Consider the following 19,612-nt stretch of genomic DNA (forward strand, 5'->3'; position numbering starts at 1 on the left):
ACCTATACAGGTCCACAACACAAAGACTCAACTGAAGCGTGCAACAAATGGGATTCTTATGATCTAGAGAAATTCCAGACACAGATTACAACCTTATCACCATACACAGCTGACCCTACTCTCAGAAACATGGTCGATGGAAAAGTGACTGGGTCACATGTGAATGTTTATGCAATTGAGGCGGTTGGGAAAACGATCATAAGAGATATCATAGGAAAGTCGGTCTTTGCTTATAAATTCAGGAGAAAATACAGAGCCATATCTTTTTGGAAAAGCCTGGCTATTAAGATCATTTCTGACAGTGCTTTTGATCCTGTTCTTCTGTTCCAGCGTTTTCTGGTGGTGTCACAATATGGAGATCCTTCCCTTGCAGTCGTATTGTCTGAGCTGAGCTCCCATCCTGCTGCCTTCCTTGAAGCCAAGAACATACTTTGTACAGCAGATAAGCCTCAGATCGCTCAGGCAATTTGAGAGTATGCTGTAGACACAACATGTGAGGCTGTGATGAACTGTATTCATGAAACAGATACATGATGGTGACACTTTGCTGCATCGTTAACCATAGAGAAGGGTGACTCATATAACGCAATAGCCGAGTCGTATGCAGATTCAGTGAAAGGCATTACGGACAAGCGACAGTGCGGTTCGATGGCTACGATGACGGTGATTATAACTAAGACAAAACGCACCGGAAATGTGAATCATATTGTGCGTTTCAGCAAAGAAACAGAATGCTCATGTAAAAAAGGAAGACTTTTTGTCTCGTGACAGATACAAGGCCGACATGAATGTTTCGATCAGCAAAACTCTGACTAAAATGGGATGCTATGTTGTTCTGTCTTCAGGGGATGCAGACGTTCAAATTGTTAAATACAGTATAACGATCCCGTCATAGCACCACAACGTAGGTGGGTGAGGATACAGTTTTGCTCATCTTGATCCTGCATTACTCCGAAAAGGACAATAAGACCATCTACGTCCGCTTTTATGTAAATAAATAGTCAAAGGAACGCAAAGTGTATAATATGAACCTTTTGGAAGAACTCGTGCTTATTCAGGCTGTAATTTATCTTCAATGATTTTCAGCAACGAAAAAAAATAAAGTCTACAGAAGTTAGTAAAACCTGATCCTATCATGAAGTCATGTGCTGGTTCATTCTCTCTTCCAAATGTCGTAAATTGGATTTAATGATTATTCAACTCCTTAGTGATAACCTCAATTCGATTAAAGTGTTTCTTATCTCCTAAACTATTGCTTTTAACATAACAACCATAATGTTTAAGTAACAAGATATGGACTTGTGGTCCTTCGTATTGTGTTGATGGCCGTCATCCCGTGTTCGATTTCTGTGTAACATAATTAGCTTACATTTTGTCTGATGATATAAATGTGATATTAATGTTTTGTTTGCTCTCTGAAACCTCAGGGTATATACACCAACTTCATCAAATTTGAGTGGATAGTTACATAGTTATATTTTATAATCATAAATATGTTCTGGCGGCCATCTTGGTGGCCATTTTGGACGCTGTGTTGGATTTGTGTGTAATATAATAAACTTAAACAATGTCTCATGATCTTAATGTATACTTTGCCCCCTGAAGCCTATGTATAGACACCAAAATCGTCAAATTTGAGTGGATAGTAACATAGTTATTATCATTTTATAGGTTTGACGACCATCTTTGCGGCCATCTTGGCGGCCATTTAGGACGCCATGTTAAATTTCTGTGTAACATAATTGAATTACACTTTGTCTGATTATATTTATGTGTTCTTTGCCCCCCTGAAACCTGGGTATAGACACCAAATTAATCAAATTTAAATTGATAGTTACATAGTTATGATCATAAATAGGTTTTAGCGGCAATCTTGGTGGCCATTTCCGACACCATGCTGAATTTGTGTGTAGTACTAAATTAAACTGAAACAATTTCTGATGATCATTATGTGTTCTTTGCCCCTTGAAATCTAGGTATAGACACCAAATTCATCAAATTTGATTGAATAGTTACATAGTTATGATCATTAATAGGTCGTGGCGGCCATCTTGGTTGCCATTTTGAAAAAAAACAACTTTCCGGAGGTCCGATTGTGGTAAACTTTTCATATGTTTCTAAAGACCTTCTACCCTACCAGGATCAGTTAAAATACATTTTGTAGCATTTTTTGGGGGGTCAAAGTGTATATTGGCCCTACTTCGGTACAATGTCTCCCAGACAATCTATGAAAATAAAGCTGATTGAGGCCCCATCTTCAAAGGAGAAAAAAATACCAAAAGCTGCCAGTACCAGACTGTTATCAACCATTTTCATGTGCTACTGGCATGCATCTTACAGATATATAGGTGTAGTTTCCCCCCCCCCCACCTTACTGGTTCACCCCACCTCAATTTTGGGTACTTGGCTGAAGGACTATAACAGTTTCCTTTAATTTCTATATAAAAATATCCGCAAGAACTCAAACATGTGATTTTCGATAACTCGAGGATGTGTGTTGGTCCCTGAAAGGCATTTCACACCTAATTAACTGGCAATTATTCGAAGATACTTTCGCATCTGGTCGGTGCTTAAAATATTTGAGTTGAGAAAACAACGACGATGCATTGAAAGGATGGCTGAATCCAACGGGATACTAATGGGTTGAACAGTCTTCAATCTTACACTTTGCACAACACAATTCTGACAGAATGTAAATTAAATACAAACTGTGTAGTGATCATGTTGTTATTATCCCCACGTTTTTCGGAGAAAAAGTGGTGATATTGTGGTGATGTGCGTCTGTCCGTCCGTCCTGGCCACCTGCTCCTCCTACACTATTAGCACTAGAACCTTGAAACTAACATACATGGTAGCTATGAGCATATGTGCGATGGTGACTGTGAAGGAATTTTGATCTGACCCCTGGGTCAAAAGTTATGGGGGTTGGGGCGGGGCCGGGTCAGTGATTTTCACTCATTTTGTAATGTTATTTTACATTAACTTCTTCATTTCTGCACTGATTTACTTCAACTTGATACTGGGCCTCTCTTATGACAATACGGTAAATCTCAACTATGCATGGCCCCATTACCAACCCTGGGGCGCCCCGGCAACATAGGTCACGCCCACATAGGCCACGCCCACCCAAAATTGCCTTTAACTATAATTTCTTCATTTCTACACCGATTCACTTCAAATTGATACTGAACCTTTCTTATGACAATACGGTACATCTCAGCCATGCATGGGCCCATTACCAACCCTAGGGCACCCCGCCCACATAGGCCACACCCACATAGGCCACGCCCACCCAAAATTGCCTTTTACTATAATTTCTTAATTTCTACACCGATTCACTTCAAATTGATACTGAACCTCTCTTATGACAATACGGTCAGTCTCAGCTATGCATGGCCCCATTACTAACACTGGGGTGCCCCGCCCACATAGGCCAGGCCCACCCAAAATTGCCTTTTACTATGACTTCTTCATTTTTACACCGATTCATTTCAAATTGATACTGAACCTCTCTTATGACAATACAGTTAATCTCAACTATGCATGGCCCCATTACCAACCCTGGGGCGCCCGGCCTACATAGGCCAGGCCCACACAAAATTGCCTTTTACTATAATTTCTTCATTTCTACACCGATTCACTTCAAATTGATACTGAACCTCTTTTATGACAATACAGTCAATCTCAACTATGCATGGCGCCATTACCAACCCCGGGGCGCCTCTCCCACATAGGCAACGCCCACCCAAAATTTCCTTTTACTATAATTTCTTCATTTCTACACCGATTTACTTCAAATTGATACTGAAAATCTCTTATGACAATACGATCAATCTCAACTATGTATGGACTCATTACCAACCCTGGGGCACCCCGCCCATAATAGGCCACATCCACCCAAAATTGTCTTTTACTATAATTTCTCCATTTCTACACCAATTCACTTCTAATTGATACTGAATTGTTACCAACCCTGGGGCGCCCCTGGGTCAAACATGCGGCGTGGGGATACGCGTCGGCCTCTGTCGCCCCTTTTCTATTTTTTTTCATGCTCATGTACATACCTTGTGTGCTATTTTAAATATGGCACATGTACATTGAATATATTGTTTGAATATTTTTGATTATATATGTGTAATGGGTGTATGTTGATTAAATTAAATGAATGAACGACCATTCTTATTGTTTAGTTTAGTATCCTGTAACCTTTATCGATTTTTACAAAGCCTTTTCTTTTCCAAGCACCATCTTACATGTAAATAAAGGGAACGTCTCTTTTCCATTGTCTGAAATGTCTCTTTTCCATTGTCTGCAAAAAGGCAGTGAAACACCAAATTACGCAACATTTTTTTTATTCAGCAAAACAGTTCAACGCTAATAGTTTGTGCATGATGTTCAAAAGATTTAAGTTACATTTAAAAGCGAATACGTTTGTTCGTAATATGTACGGTACCGACGGACTAATACATTTAAAACAAAAAGTCTATTTTTTTAGTTCTTTCCTTCTAGAAGTCTAGCCACGGCGTGAGAAAATAATATTTCAAATTGCATTCGTTAGCACACCTCATCCTTTACCACTAAAGATTATTTTAAAATCGAATTATTGTTCTTGACTATAAATAGTATATAGTCTTTACTAAAAGTCGAATATGGCCACAGTAAATAACACTGAAAATCGCACCATCTTTCATTTCTGAAAGTCGACTATGGCCACAGTAAATGGCTCTTAAAATGAGACCATCGTTCATTACTGCAAGTCGAATATGGCCACAGTAAATGACTCTTAAAATAACACCATCGTTCATTACTCAAAGTCGACTATGGCCACAGTAAATGACTCTTAAAATGACACCATCGTTCATTACTGCAAGTCGACTATGGCCACAGTAAATGACTCTTAAAATGACACCCATCGTTAATTACTACAAATCGACTATGGCCACAGTAAATGACTCTTAAAATGACACCAATCGTTCATTACTACAAGTCGACAATGGCCACAGTAAATGACTCTTAAAATGACACCATCGTTCATTACTGCAAGTCGACTATGGCCACAGTAAATGACTCTTAAAATGACACCATCGTTTATTTCTAAAGGTTGACTATGGCCACAGTAAATGACTCTTAAAATGACACCATCGTTCATTACTAAAAATCGACTATGGCCACGGTAAATGACTCTTATAATAACACCATCGTTCATTACTGAAAGTCGACTATGGTCACAGTAAATGACTCTTAAAATAAGACCATCGTTCATTACTGCAAGTCGACTATGGCCAAAGTAAATGGCTCTTAAAATGACACCATCGTTCATTACTTCAATTCGACTATGGCCACAGTAAATGACTCATAAAATGACACCACCGTTCATTACTGGCAGTCGACTATGGCCACAGTAAATGATTATTAAAATGTCACCACTGCTCATTACTGCAAGTCGACTATGGCCACAGTAAATGACCCTTAAAATGAAACCATCGTTCATTACTGCAAGTCGACTATGGCCACAGTAAATGACTCTTAAAATGACACCATCGTTCATTACTTCAATTCGACTATGGCCACAGTAAATGACTCTTAAAATGACACCACCGTTCATTACTGGCAGTCGACTGTGGCCACAGTAAATGACTCTTAAAATGTCACTACTGCTCATTACTGCAAGTCGACTATGGCCACAGTAAATGACTCTTAAAATGACACCATCGTTCATTACTGCAAGTCGACTATGGCCACAGTAAATGTCTCTTAAAATGACACTATCGTTCATTACTGAAAGTTGACTATGGCCACAGTATATGACACTTAAAATGAAACAATTGTTCATTACTGGAAGTCGACTATGGCCACAGTATATGACTCTTAAAATAAGACCATCGTTCATTACTGCAAGTCGACTATGGCCCCAGTAAATGACTCTTAAAATGACACCATCGTCCATTACTGCAAGTCGACTATGGCCACAGTAAATGACTCTTAAAATAAGACCATCATTCATTACTGCAAGTGGACTATAGCCACAGTAAATGACTCTTAAAATGACACCATCGTTCATTACTAAAGGTCGACTATGGCCACAGTAAATGACTCTTAAAATGACACCATCGTTCAGTACTAAAAGTCGACTATGGCCACAGTAAATGACTCTTAAAATGACACCATCGTTCATTACTGAAAGTCGACTATGGCCACAGTAAATGACTCTTAAAATGAGACCATCGTTCATTACTGCAAATCGACTATGGCCACAGTAAATGACTCTTCAAATGACACCCATCGTTCATTACTTCAATTCGACTATGGTCACAGTAAATGACTCTTAAAATGAAACCACCGTTCATAACTGGCAGTCGACTATGGCCACAGTAAATGACTCTTAAAATGTCACTACTGTTCATTACTGCAAGTCGACTATTGCCACAGTAAATGACTCTTAAAATGACACCATCGTTCATAACTGCAAGTCGACTATGGCGACAGTAAATGACTCTTAAAATGAAACCACCGTTCATAACTGGAAGTCGACTATTGCCACAGTAAATGACTCTTAAAATGACACCACTGTTCATTACTGCAAGTCGACTATGGCCACAGTAAATGACTCTTAAAATAGAACCATCGTTCATTACTGCAAGTCGACTATGGTCACACTAAATGACTCTTAAAAAAACACCATCGTTCATTACTGGAAGTCGCATATGGCCACAGTCAATGAATCTTAAAATGGAACCATCGTTCATTTCTGCAAGTCGACTATGGCAACAGTTAATGACTCTTAAAATGACACCATCGTTCATTACTGGAGGTCAACTATGGCCACAGTAAATGACTCTTAAAATAACACCATCGTTCATTACTCAAAGTCGACTATGGCCACAGTAAATGACTATTTAAATGACACCATCGTTCATTACTAAAAGTCGACTATGGCCACAGTAAATGACTCTTAAAATGACACCCATCGTTTATTATTACAAGTCGACTATGGCCACAGTAAATGACTCTTAAAATGACGCCATCGTTCATTACTGAAAGTCGACTATGGCCACAGTAAATTACTCTTAAAATGACACCATCCTTCATTACTAAATGTCGACTATGGCCACAGTAAATGACTCTTAAAATGACACCATCGTTCATTACTGAAAATCGACTATAGCCACAGTAAATGACTCTTAAAATAAGACCATCGTTCATTACTGCAAGTCGACTATGGCCACAGTAAATAACTCTTAAAATGAAACCACCGTTCATTACTAAAGGTCGACTATGGCCACAGTAAATGACTCTTAAAATGACACCATCGTTCAATACTAAAAGTCGACTATGACCACAGTAAATGACTCTTAAAATAAGACCATCGTTCATTACTGCAAGTCGACTATGGCCACAGTAAAAGACTCTTAAAATGACACCATCGTTCATAACTAAAAGTCGACTATGGCCACAGTAAATGACTCTTAAAATGACACCATCGTTCATTACTTCCAGTCGACTATGGCCACAGTAAATGACTCTTAAAATAACACCATCGTTCATTACTGAAATTCGACTATGGCCACAGTAAATTACTCTCAAAATAAGACCATCGTTCCTTACTGCAAGTCGACTATGGCCACAGTAAATGACTGTTCAAATGACACCCATCGTCCATTACTGCTATTCGACTATGGTCACAGTAAATGAATCTTAAAATGACACCACCGTTCATTACTAAAAGTTGACTATGGCCACAGTAAATGACTCTTAAAATGACACCATCGTTCATTACTGGAAGTCGACTATGGCCACAGTAAATGAATCTTAAAATGACACCATCGTTCATTACTGCAAGTCGACTATGGCCACAGTAAATGGCTCTTAAAATGACACCATCGTTCATTACTGAAAGTCGACTATGGCCACAGTAAATAACCCCAATTATCTATGTTTAAGCATTAATACGAAAATGTGAATGAGATTTTGTATAAAGACAAAGGCGCTCTTATGCCATCATAAGCATTAATACAAAATTGTGAACGAGTTTTAGGCAAACCACATAGGCGCTCTTATCCGCCATATAGCCATTAATACGGAAATATGAACGAGATTTAGTCAATATACATAGGCGCTCTTTTCCCTTGATAAGCATTAATACGGAAATATGAACGACATTTTGTTAAAACAAATAGTCTCTTTTATCATCCATATAGGCAATAAATACGGAAATTAGAACGAGATTTAATGAAAAGACAAACGCGCTCTTATCCCATTATAAGCATTTATTCAAAAGACATAGTCGCTCTTATTCGCCATATAGCCATAAATACTGAAATATGAACGAGATTTAGTCAAAAGACATAGGCGCTCTTATCAACCATATAGCCATAAATATAATACAATGTAAGAGTACTATATTTTACACTTGTATGTATAATGAATATTCCTGATTCACGTATGAGTTTGAGCGCTCATTAACCTGTTTAACCTGCCCAGTAGTTAACATTGACCGTTCCAAAGCGGTGACACCGGCTTTATTGTACTCTTTTTGTATTTTGTTTCGTTTTGTGCCGTTCTGTTTTGGCAATTCATCACCTGCCATGAATAAAGGACCACGTACGTATGTATAATACAGGGTAAGATCTTTGATCCCAAAAGGTACATGGTGCTGCTAGAAAGAAGCACGGGGGCGATTCGGAACAGAAACTGACATATTCATATAATATCCAGGTATTTTATTAATCAAATATAAACATATTGTCATTAAGAAACAAATTACCTATGGAAAAACGTATGATTGCGTCACTATACACACGCACATACGTTTGCAAATGTTTTGCTAAGATTTGCAGTAGATTTACGCTTGTTGCAAGAAAGATATTTATTTTTGCATGCATTTATTATTGCATGTAGAATACGCATTTAATCCGAATGCGCCAACTCTTGTAAGTAGACAAAATGACACCTCCATTATGATGGCTTTTTACCCTTCTAAGACAGTGAAGGAATATTATTTTGGCGATGTCCGGAGGTGTTTATCAATAATTATTTATTAAATTTCATTAAACTTAATATGAATGTGTTCAATCATACTGCGGTGCACGCGTTATTAATTTATTGCCCCTTAATAGATTGAAATTCAGGAAGGTTGTACGTCCGGAGCTATTTCACAGTACCTATTTCACGAAACTTAAAACAAATATACATCAGCATTCGCCGATATTGTTTCTGTGTGGTTCTCCGTCCTTCCACTTTCAATGTCCGGAGCTGTGTGACAGTAACTATTGCATGAAAGTCTATAAAACTTAAATGTCATTATACTGCAGTGGTGCACACTTAAGTTCTGTCCGGATCGATAACTCAACAGTTAACAGTAAACCGGTGTCTGTAATGCAACGATCCCACTTTTGTCCTTACACATCTTCCGACCGTACGGTGTTGTCAGCCATGTTGAACTTTTCTGCAGGATGTTAGCGTCTTTGTGTTCACCAGGCTTTACCTTTGAAATAGATTGCAACAAAATCCAATCTGGTACGACATATTGACTAGGATTCTCACACAGTTTTTGAGTACCATGAAAGTTGTGACATTCGCTACAAGAAAACTTGCTTTTTAACATGAATATACATCTACTATCCAGAAAAATTTCTTACATGAAATTTCATGAGCACCTACAATTTCATCTGTAAAAATTATGTTCCGTGTTTTACTTACGTCTATCTGCTAGGGCGCTTGATCAATATTCTTTTATGCTCGAGCCTGCATTAAAAAACCCAAAATATTTGTGAAAATGAACTAAAAACACATCAAGTTACATAACAAGTCAAACTTTTAAAGTGTCAAAGGCTACGAAGACACTTATAAGTAATTGTTTTATTTCGACGATACGATAAACTTTTACTAATCATAAATTGCCTGTGACTAGTAATTGTATTAATGGCTTGGTTATGCTAAAACACGTTACAGATATCTCTTTAAACCATTTTGTTAAACGTAAATCCGAATGAAATTTCTATGACATTTATACGAAAAGAAAAACCTAATATGACTGCTATATTTTTTTACAAAACTGATCATTGTAGTATTAATGATATGGACAATACATACGGTGAGTTGTTGCCAGGCTATATGCTGTGAAAATACTTTTGGCCACCGTTCGTTGCAGAGCCTCTGTGGCCTCTTTATAACTACATCCAGTCGCGTGCAGTTTTATGATATGAAACAAACGATTATGAGAATATTTAACAAATTTTACATACATGTACTGTGAAATATTTTCTGTACGAATATGTAGTTTACTTTGACACCAAAGAAGAAAATAATTATTGTATGACATTCGAAACCGATATACTTTTTTCAATTAATTATATAACTTTAAATTTTTGCCTTTACTATTTATATTGTTCGGACTCGCCTTTAAAAAAACCGCGTAAAAAATAAAACGGGATTCTATGTCTATTGACAGTCTAACAGGCATGTTATATGGAGATATTGTACATTTTAAGAATTTGTTCTTCCCATTAACAATTAAAATATTTACATTTGACGAATTAAATTTACACAAACACAGCGCAAGTTTATACTTTCGTGAATAAAATGTGGTTGTGCACAAAATGAAAAAAATGTTACGCACTCTTATAAATAAAATCATGTTTTGAAAACGTATATATTATTGTAAGATAATACTTGTTACAAAAAATAATCAAAGACCATACTCTTTACCTCTTGCATGATCACTGAACACGCTTCCTTGACGAGGACGGATTCTGTATACGATGAAACTAGTCTGTAATTTAATATAGAAATGGTATTGGTTGTAATTTTTATAAGTTTAAGTTTAGTTTTTAACAAATGTTGATGGCAGTCTCGATCGAGCACGACCTTAGATGTACATCTTTCCACATACTAATTTTTAACCTTTACAAAATCGGTCATATGCAATATTATGTTTATTTTTCACTTTCTAAATCCATTGTAAACGGCCCAATGATTATGTTATGGCTGACTGGAATAGTTCATGAACAAAATCAATACTCAATAAAAAAAATATAATACGAAATACCTTTTGTTCTTCTTGTAAGCTGATTTCAGCTTTTCGTTAGCTACGAGCTTTACCAAAGGGTGGTTCCTGTAAATGTCGTCATTATTGACAGTTTAAGTAAGCAATCAATTTCCCATGTTTTGTGAAATTTGTATGAAATCAAAGAAAGGGAAAGTTTTACATTGTGTATGGTACCGTTTGTCAGGAGAAATTGTGAATAAGCGAATAACACATATTTTTTCTTTACAATCGAACCTCGACTTTTATCGTTGATTGATTCAAAATATTTCGGCTCTTATCCTAATATAAGGTATAATAGGGAACACAGATAGCTTTCAATATAATTGGTATTTTGAATGCCAAGCGCTTATGCAATATACAGTTGCCATTGCTAGGCATTGTACTGTACTAAGTGCCTGTTCGTAATGCAACCGGATCATTGCGATACTTTGGTCTTTACGAATTTCTCATATAGAGTTTATCTATTTCGTTCGGAGCTCATAGAATTCGAAGTAGCTATTGACTTTGGGCAAGTAACAGACGCATCAAGACCAATTCCACAACACCGTCACACATAGGTTTCGGTGGCAAGACCGAGTTCGAATACTACGCCGTTTACAAAGCTTTTCTGCTGTTAAAGTCAGTTTTTGTAAGCATTAACGCACATTTTGAATAAGCTTAGTATATCAGTGCATTGAATTTAATTGCAGAAAAGCTACCTTATTTATGACAATTACAACTTACCCTTTTTCTGAAAAGGTATCTTGGATGTTTTTCTCCACGACAGTCAATGCCTGAATTACATGAGGAAAAAACTGATAAAAAAGAACCAAATGATTATAGCATGTACACTGTTTCAAGAGTATGACAATACGTTAATGAAATTGTGCATTAATATTTGAATATGATAATCAATAGGCATGCAACGGAGAGTAATGTATGAATTAATACCTCTAACGTGAAAACGCAAAATCCATATCCGATGGAACTTTTTGGTGCCGCGTCTACGTTTGTAATAAATTTGCAATGGTTAAGCAACCACAAAACGTCACTGAAATATATATAAAAAAAGATCGGAATGAAATGGCGATAGAACTTCGACCAAATTCCTATGAACTTATGTGATCCAATGAAGAGTAAAATATATATGACTTTCTTTTACATTATTGTAACCACTACAACATGTAGAAATCCTATGAAACCATTGCTCACCTGTCTTCCACCGTCGATGTGACAATGGAAAATCACGTTTTGTATGCCACAGGGACCTAGATAGCATTTAATGTTGCCATAGTCGACTTGCAGTAATGAACAGTGATGACATTTTAAGAGTCATTTACTGTGGCCATAGTCGACTTGCAGTAAATTACGATGGTGTCATTTTAAAAGCCATTTACTGTGGCCATAGTCGACTTGCAGTAATGAACAGTGGTGACATTTTAAGAGTCATTTACTGTGGCCATAGTCGACTTTCAGTAATGAACGATAGTGTTATTTTAAGAGTCATTTATTATGGCCATAGTAGACTTTTAGTAATGAACGATGGTGTCATTTTAAGGGTCATTTACTGTGGCCATAGTCTACTTTTAGTAATAAACGACGGTGTTATTTTAAGAGTCATTTACTGTGGCCATAGTCGACTCTCAGTTATGAACAGTGGTGACATTTGAAGAGTCATTTACTGTGGCAATTGTCGACTTGCAGTAATGAACGATGGTGTAGTAATGAACGATGGTGTCATTTTAAGAGTCATTTACTGTGGTCATAGTCGACTTTTAGTAACAAACGATAGTGTCATTTTAAGTCATTTACTGTGGCAATAGTCGAATTGCAGTAATGAACAGTGGTGTCATTTTAAGAGTCATTTACTGTGGCCATAGTCGACTTCCAGTAATGAACGGTGGTGTCATTTTAAGAGTCATTTACTGTGGCCATAGTCGACTTGCCGTTATGAACGATGGTCCCATTTTGAGAGTCATTTACTGTGGCCATAGTCGAATTTCAGTAACGAACGATGGTGTTATTTTAAGAGTCATTTACTGTGGCCATAGTTGACTGGAAGTAATGAACGATGGTGTCATTTTAAGAGTCATTTACTGTGGCCATAGTCGACTGCCAGTTATGAACGGTGGTTTCATTTTAAGATTCATTTACTGTGACCATAGTCGAATTGAAGTAATGAACGACGGGTGTCATTTGAAGAGTCATTTACTGTGGCCATAGTCGATTTGCAGTAATGAACGATGGTCTCATTTTAAGAGTCATTTACTGTGGCCATAGTCGACTTTCAGTAATGAACGATGGTGTCATTTTAAGAGTCATTTACTGTGGCCATAGTCGACTTTTAGTACTGAACGATGGTGTCATTTTAAGAGTCATTTACTGTGGCCATAGTCGACCTTTAGTAATGAACGATGGTGTCATTTTAAGAGTCATTTACTGTGGCTATAGTCCACTTGCAGTAATGAATGATGGTCTTATTTTAAGAGTCATTTACTGTGGCCATAGTCGACTTGCAGTAATGGACGATGGTGTCATTTTAAGAGTCATTTACTGGGGCCATAGTCGACTTGCAGTAATGAACGATGGTCTTATTTTAAGAGTCATATACTGTGGCCATAGTCGACTTCCAGTAATGAACAATTGTTTCATTTTAAGTGTCATATACTGTGGCCATAGTCAACTTTCAGTAATGAACGATAGTGTCATTTTAAGAGACATTTACTGTGGCCATAGTCGACTTGCAGTAATGAACGATGGTGTCATTTAAAGAGTCATTTACTGTTGCCATAGTCGACTTGCAGTAATGTACGATGGTGTCATTTTAAGAGGCATTTACTGTGGCCATAGTCGACTAGCAGTAATGAACGATGGTGTCATTTTAAGAGTCATTTACTGTGGCCATAGTCGACTTTTATTAATGAACGATGGTGTTATTTTAAGAGTCATTTACTGTGGCCATAGTCGAATTGCAGTAATGAACGATGGTGTCATTTTAAGAGTCATTTACTGTGGCCATAGTCGACTTTAAGTAATGAACGATGGTGTCATTTTAAGAGTCTTTTACTGCGGCCATAGTTGACTAGTAGTAATGAACGATGGTGTCATTTTAAGAGACATTTACTGTGGCCATAGTCGACTTGCAGTAATGAATAGTGGTGACATTTTAAGAGTCATTTACTGTGGCCATATTCGACTTGCAGTAATGTACGATGGTGTCATTTTAAGAGTCATTTACTGTGGCAATATTCGACATGCAGTAATGAACAGTGCTGACATTTTAAGAATAATTTACTGTGGCCATAGTCGACTTTCAGTGATGAACGATGGTTTCGTTTTAAGAGTCATTTACTGTGGCCATAGTCGACTTTTAGAAATGAACGATGGTGTTATTTTAAGAGTCATTTACTGTGGCCATAGTCGACTTGCAGTAATGAACAATGGTGTCATTTAAAGAGTCATTTACTGTGGCCATAGTCGACTTGCAGTAATGTACGATGGTGTCATTTTAAGAGGCATTTACTGTGGCCATAGTCGACTAGCAGTAATGAACGATGGTGTCATTTTAAGAGTCATTTACTGTGGCCATAGTCGACTTGAAGTAATGAAAAATGGTGTCTTTTTAAGAGTCATTTACCGTGGCCTTAGTCGACTTGCAGTAATGACCGATGGTGTACATTTTAAGAGCCATTTGCTGTGGCCATAGTCGACTTTCAGTAATGAATGATGGTGTCATTTTAAGAGTGATTAACTGTGGCCATAGTCTACTTGCAGTAATGAACAATTGTGTCATTTTAAGAGACATTTGCTGTGGTCATAGTCGACTTTCATTAATGAACATTGGTGACATTTTTAGAGTAATTTACTGTAGCTATAATTTAACTTGCAGTAACGAAAAATTGTTTCATTTTCAGAGTCATTCACTATGGCCATAGTCGACTTGAAGAAATGAGCAATGTTGTCATTTTAATAGTTATTTACTGTGGCCTTAGTCGACTTGCAGTAGCGCTCATCACATGCACGCGCACTATCATGTTGCCTGATTATATATTTATTATCGATGTACATTAAACTTATAAACCATACGTGTAGTTTACTTATTTATTAAGTACACCATACACATCCATATTTGACCATTGCAGATAGAAGACTAGTACCAGTACATATAATTTCATTCGTATTTAAGAATGAAATTTATGTTATTACTATTTACTTTTTATCTTTTAGTCCTCGGACGTCTTTCTAAAACTAAATGTTTTATAACCGGTCTTTCTCTTCCATAACCGGTCTTTCTCGTGTATGGCCATACAACTATTTTCCATAGCCGAAACAGCCAATCGAAACAGGGGACGAAACAGCCAATGGAATCAGAAAAATGGAAAAGAGTGTTTCCCGTAAATAAAGCGTTAGCGGTCAAAAGTTAAGCATCACCAACCAAAACAGTGAAAACAAATAATACCATGGATTACTCGAAACCTGCGATTACTCGAGCATCGAGGTCAGTCCTGTGCTACCTAGAGTTATCGCAGTTTTACTGTATAAACAACGTGAAACTTCAGATGCACAAGCAGAATTGAATTGCAGCATTAGAGGTAATACATCTTATTTTAATTGAAGTAAACTGCATTTTTTTAAACATTTTGGGAATGGGGTCAGAGCTGGATTTTAGATGAATAAATCTCTTTTTTCGGAATCCTTCACTCGTGAATATAATACATTTTATCGTTGGAAATGGGTCGCCCTACCTGACCAAAAGTTGTGAGAAAAACACTGAACTAGCATGTACATTTACTTCACCCAGTGAATATTCCATTTCAAACATAATCTTTGTTCAATACATTTTTTCAATTTCAAGCAGTTTTCAGTCAATAAATTACGTTATAAATGTATGTGACTTATACTAATAAAACATGTATTGCAAATTTCATGGACAGGTGCTTTACAACTAGGTCATAATGTCCCCACACCTCATATTTTACGCAAAACTTACAAACAAATCTATAAGAACATTATTTGTATTTGTTAAAAAAATAAACGTTATTGCAATGCGCAAGTAGGTTTTAGTAATATGGATTAATTTGAAAGTATTTTTGCTGAATAACTTTTTATAAATTCAAACAAAGTGGACCGAGTTTGTCTGAATTTTAAATACCTAATACTACAACAACATGGTAAAATGTAACACAAACAAAAGTGGGCGAGGAAAAATATGCCACAAAAATAACATCTATTGACAAGAGATTTATGGAAAGAATTCCCAATCAAAATACCCAACAAAAGGCTGATATGCTTGCTTGAACTATTTCATACAAAACATTAATTTGCAGGGCAAACAAACTACGAAAATACTTTTACTTATTTTGTCTAAAAACAATTTATGGGTGAAAAGTTTTGTAAAAGTCAATTTAGAATCCAAATCTTTACATGTCACGTCCACATCCTAGAATGACTCAGGATATCCAACACATTAATTGAACGACTTTTGCCTTACCCAATATCCTGGTACTTTTAAAATGAATTCAGTTGATAGATTAGCATTATTAGCATGATTCAGCACAATTTTTCATCTCCATATGTGAGGATTACTCCTATATAGCTTCAGGTAAAATATTTGGGTGTGTAAAAATTGTTTTATATCTTAAATATCATTAAAAATCATGTCTCAAAATACGTAAATCAAAAAAAGTTAAGTAATAGTCTTTCCAGGATGTCCCTTACTCCCATGTATGTTAATACTAAAGGCCTGTTACATGGACAAATATCCTCCTTTAGTGAAGTTTAATCCAATTTTATAGATTTTGCAATTTAAAAAAAACAATTCCATATTTTGGAATTTAGAAATATTTCTTACAACACGTGGGTCATTTATTTGTTTTGTTTTTAAGGTCTTTCACATTGTTGTTTTTCTTCAAAATGTTAAATTTGGATTTTGCCAAAGCTAACTTAAAATTTTGAAAATTACCAAATTATACAACACATGCTTTGTAAATGCCAATTGTTTTGTAAATATTTGCTTTCAAACAGTATGTTTCTGTTAATTAGCCTAAAAGAAGATGTATTTTATTTTTTCTATTGAAGCTTTTGAAACCGGACCGGGGGAAATCTATGCCCTTGTTATTAATGGCATAACATAACTCGCTTTCTGCGTTTACTCTTTTATTCATTTATAGTTCACATAATTTTCAACAAATTCCAGTGGACCTGGCTCAGGGACATGTGGCTGCCTTGAAGTACCTCGAGAAGGACTGTGACTCTAAGGTATTTAACTTGGGAACAGGAAAAGGTTATTATGTGATTGAAATGGCCAAAGCCTTCGAAGCTGCTTGTGGAAAACGTATGCCTTACAAGATCGCCGGTCGTCGTGCTGGTGATATAGCTTCGTGTTACGCTGATGCCTCTTTTGCTGAGAAGGAACTTGGATGGAAGGCAAAACTTTATCTTGCAAAGATGTGTGAAGACTTATGGTGCTGGCAGTCCTATAACCCGACAGGTTTCAGTACAGAGAACTAGGATCGGAGACTTATGGTTTATCAGTTTTAGACCGATTTTATTTGTTTATAGAAAGTAATTTTATGTTGCCAAACAAAATCAAAAATTAAATGTTTACATAAATTGTTATTCTAAAATCTCAATTTACCTACTACATGATTATACAACGTTTTTTGTGTGAATGAAATTACATTTGTTAAGTCTTTTCGTGTGAATATTGTTTAAAGTTGTTTAAACGTTGATTGACAATCCATAATTTTACTACAAAGGCAGCAATTGAGACGATGAGTGTTATTGAATCGTGTACCTCCTTTAGGTGTTCTAATTATAAAGTAAAATCAGCTAAAATAATGTACACAGATTCAATGTAGTATGTTTTTACAATGTTAACTGATGTCAATGTAAAGAAGTGTACTGGGGTGAACAAGTCTCCAATGAAGCAGGCACTTGAAGTAGAAAGACAATTCAAAAACCAGTTACTTACCGAGTAAACTACCTTACCATAGCAATTAACCATTAATGTTGGGTTCAATGTCTAAGTTAAGTTTTATTATTATATTACTATGTACTGTGTGTAAATTCAAAATTCGCGCGCGAATCATTATTTGATTATTTTTGGGGGGAATGGGAAATATGGTACTAGTTTTTATAATCAAACTAATGCTTAACTTTTATATTTTCAACAATATTATTTAAGTTACTTGTGTAATATGGGGTTATGGTAACCATTGATATCTATGAGGTTAGAAGATATATACAAGGTGTATATATGATCAAGGTGTACAAAGGGTGATCACCGACTTAAGGAAGGCGCATTTTCATGAGGTATGTAGGTAGACATATATATAGGAGCATTGGAGAAATATGATGATGTAGGTCTTAATTACAATATTACCATTATGGCATACCATAATTCTAAATTTAAGTAAACCTACAGATGGTTACAGAATTAATAAGGGTACGGAAATGATGAATGTGATGAGTTCAAACTGGGAAAGTCTTTAATACAAAATGTGTGTGGCCTTGCTATATGTACATCGCTTAAAATATAATATGTTGTCTCAATCAATTTAGAAAATCATGTTTTATCATGACTATTAAAAAAATGGAACTAATATGCTTGCAACCAATAGGGTGGTTGTACTTACAAACTGTGTAAAAGTGAAAAGTGAAAAATGTTCATATGAAGTGACACATATGTTTCAATATTTTGTTCTTTGTCGTAAGATTTTAATGACATTAATTTGACAGACATATGAATGATTATTGATTTGTTGTTATAAATATATGTACTAAAAAATGTCCAATTTTAATGCATGACTTTGCCTATTGATGAACTTTGAAATTCAAGAAATAACTTCTGGGAGTATGTTTGTATATTATAAACAATGACTTTATTTGTTTATGTAATTTACTTTGAATAATTGTGTTTTTCATATAGCTTTGCTTTGTTTGTTGTGTCACAGAGTTACAAATATTATTATATTATTATTTGATTTTTGATTGAGTACGTTATAAATTCATACAATACAATACTTACAGTTTTAAAGATATTGAATTGTATGAATTTATAATGTACTCAATCAAAAATCAAATAATAATATAATAATATTTGTAACTCTGTGACACTTTTATAAGAGTAAAGAGTTTTCCTATAAAAAAACTCAACAGCTTGCTGATGGGAAAGATTTTTTAGGGCTGCTATGGTGTCTTCATAGAATTGATCAGTTACAAAGAAAATATCTTATTTTGATAAAATTCTTACTTTTATTTTGTTGTAAACATGTTACATTTTAATATAATGTCTTGTGTTATAATTGTGTTCATTCAGAATTAATAGCCAATTTAGCTCTTCAGTAGCCGAATATACAAGAACAGAGTCTATTGTCATGATAATTTGATGTTATTCTGTTTGTTATTGCAAAAATCTGTCAACGGCACGTTCAGGAATAGAAGTTGTTAAAAAACAAGAAGTATCGTTGAAAACGATGGATGCTCCCCGATGATGCGCTTTGTCAATCTATGTGGTAATAACCACCTAAAAAATATATATTATAAGCCTCGGTGACCTTGACCTTAAACCCAAATGACAACAAG

The 19,612-nt window shown here is 35.8% G+C and overlaps 1 long non-coding RNA gene across 1 annotated transcript in view; it reads right to left on the reverse strand.

The window, feature by feature from the left end:
* Nucleotides 1-8,705: 8,705 nt before the first annotated feature.
* LOC127861582 (uncharacterized) overlaps nt 8,706-19,612 on the reverse strand; it is a 32,064-nt gene continuing 21,157 nt past the window's right edge. Inside the window, exons 2-7 of the long non-coding RNA XR_008040276.1 lie at nt 11,978-12,077; nt 11,771-11,820; nt 11,048-11,113; nt 10,093-10,771; nt 9,700-9,744; nt 8,706-9,484 (exon numbers count right to left, since the gene is read on the reverse strand). This is a non-coding gene — a long non-coding RNA (uncharacterized LOC127861582). The remainder of the gene's footprint in view (nt 9,485-9,699; nt 9,745-10,092; nt 10,772-11,047; nt 11,114-11,770; nt 11,821-11,977; nt 12,078-19,612) is intronic.

The sequence above is a fragment of the Dreissena polymorpha genome, chromosome 16 (genome assembly GCF_020536995.1).
Source record: "Dreissena polymorpha isolate Duluth1 chromosome 16, UMN_Dpol_1.0, whole genome shotgun sequence".
Classification (NCBI taxonomy): Eukaryota; Metazoa; Mollusca; class Bivalvia; order Myida; family Dreissenidae; genus Dreissena; species Dreissena polymorpha.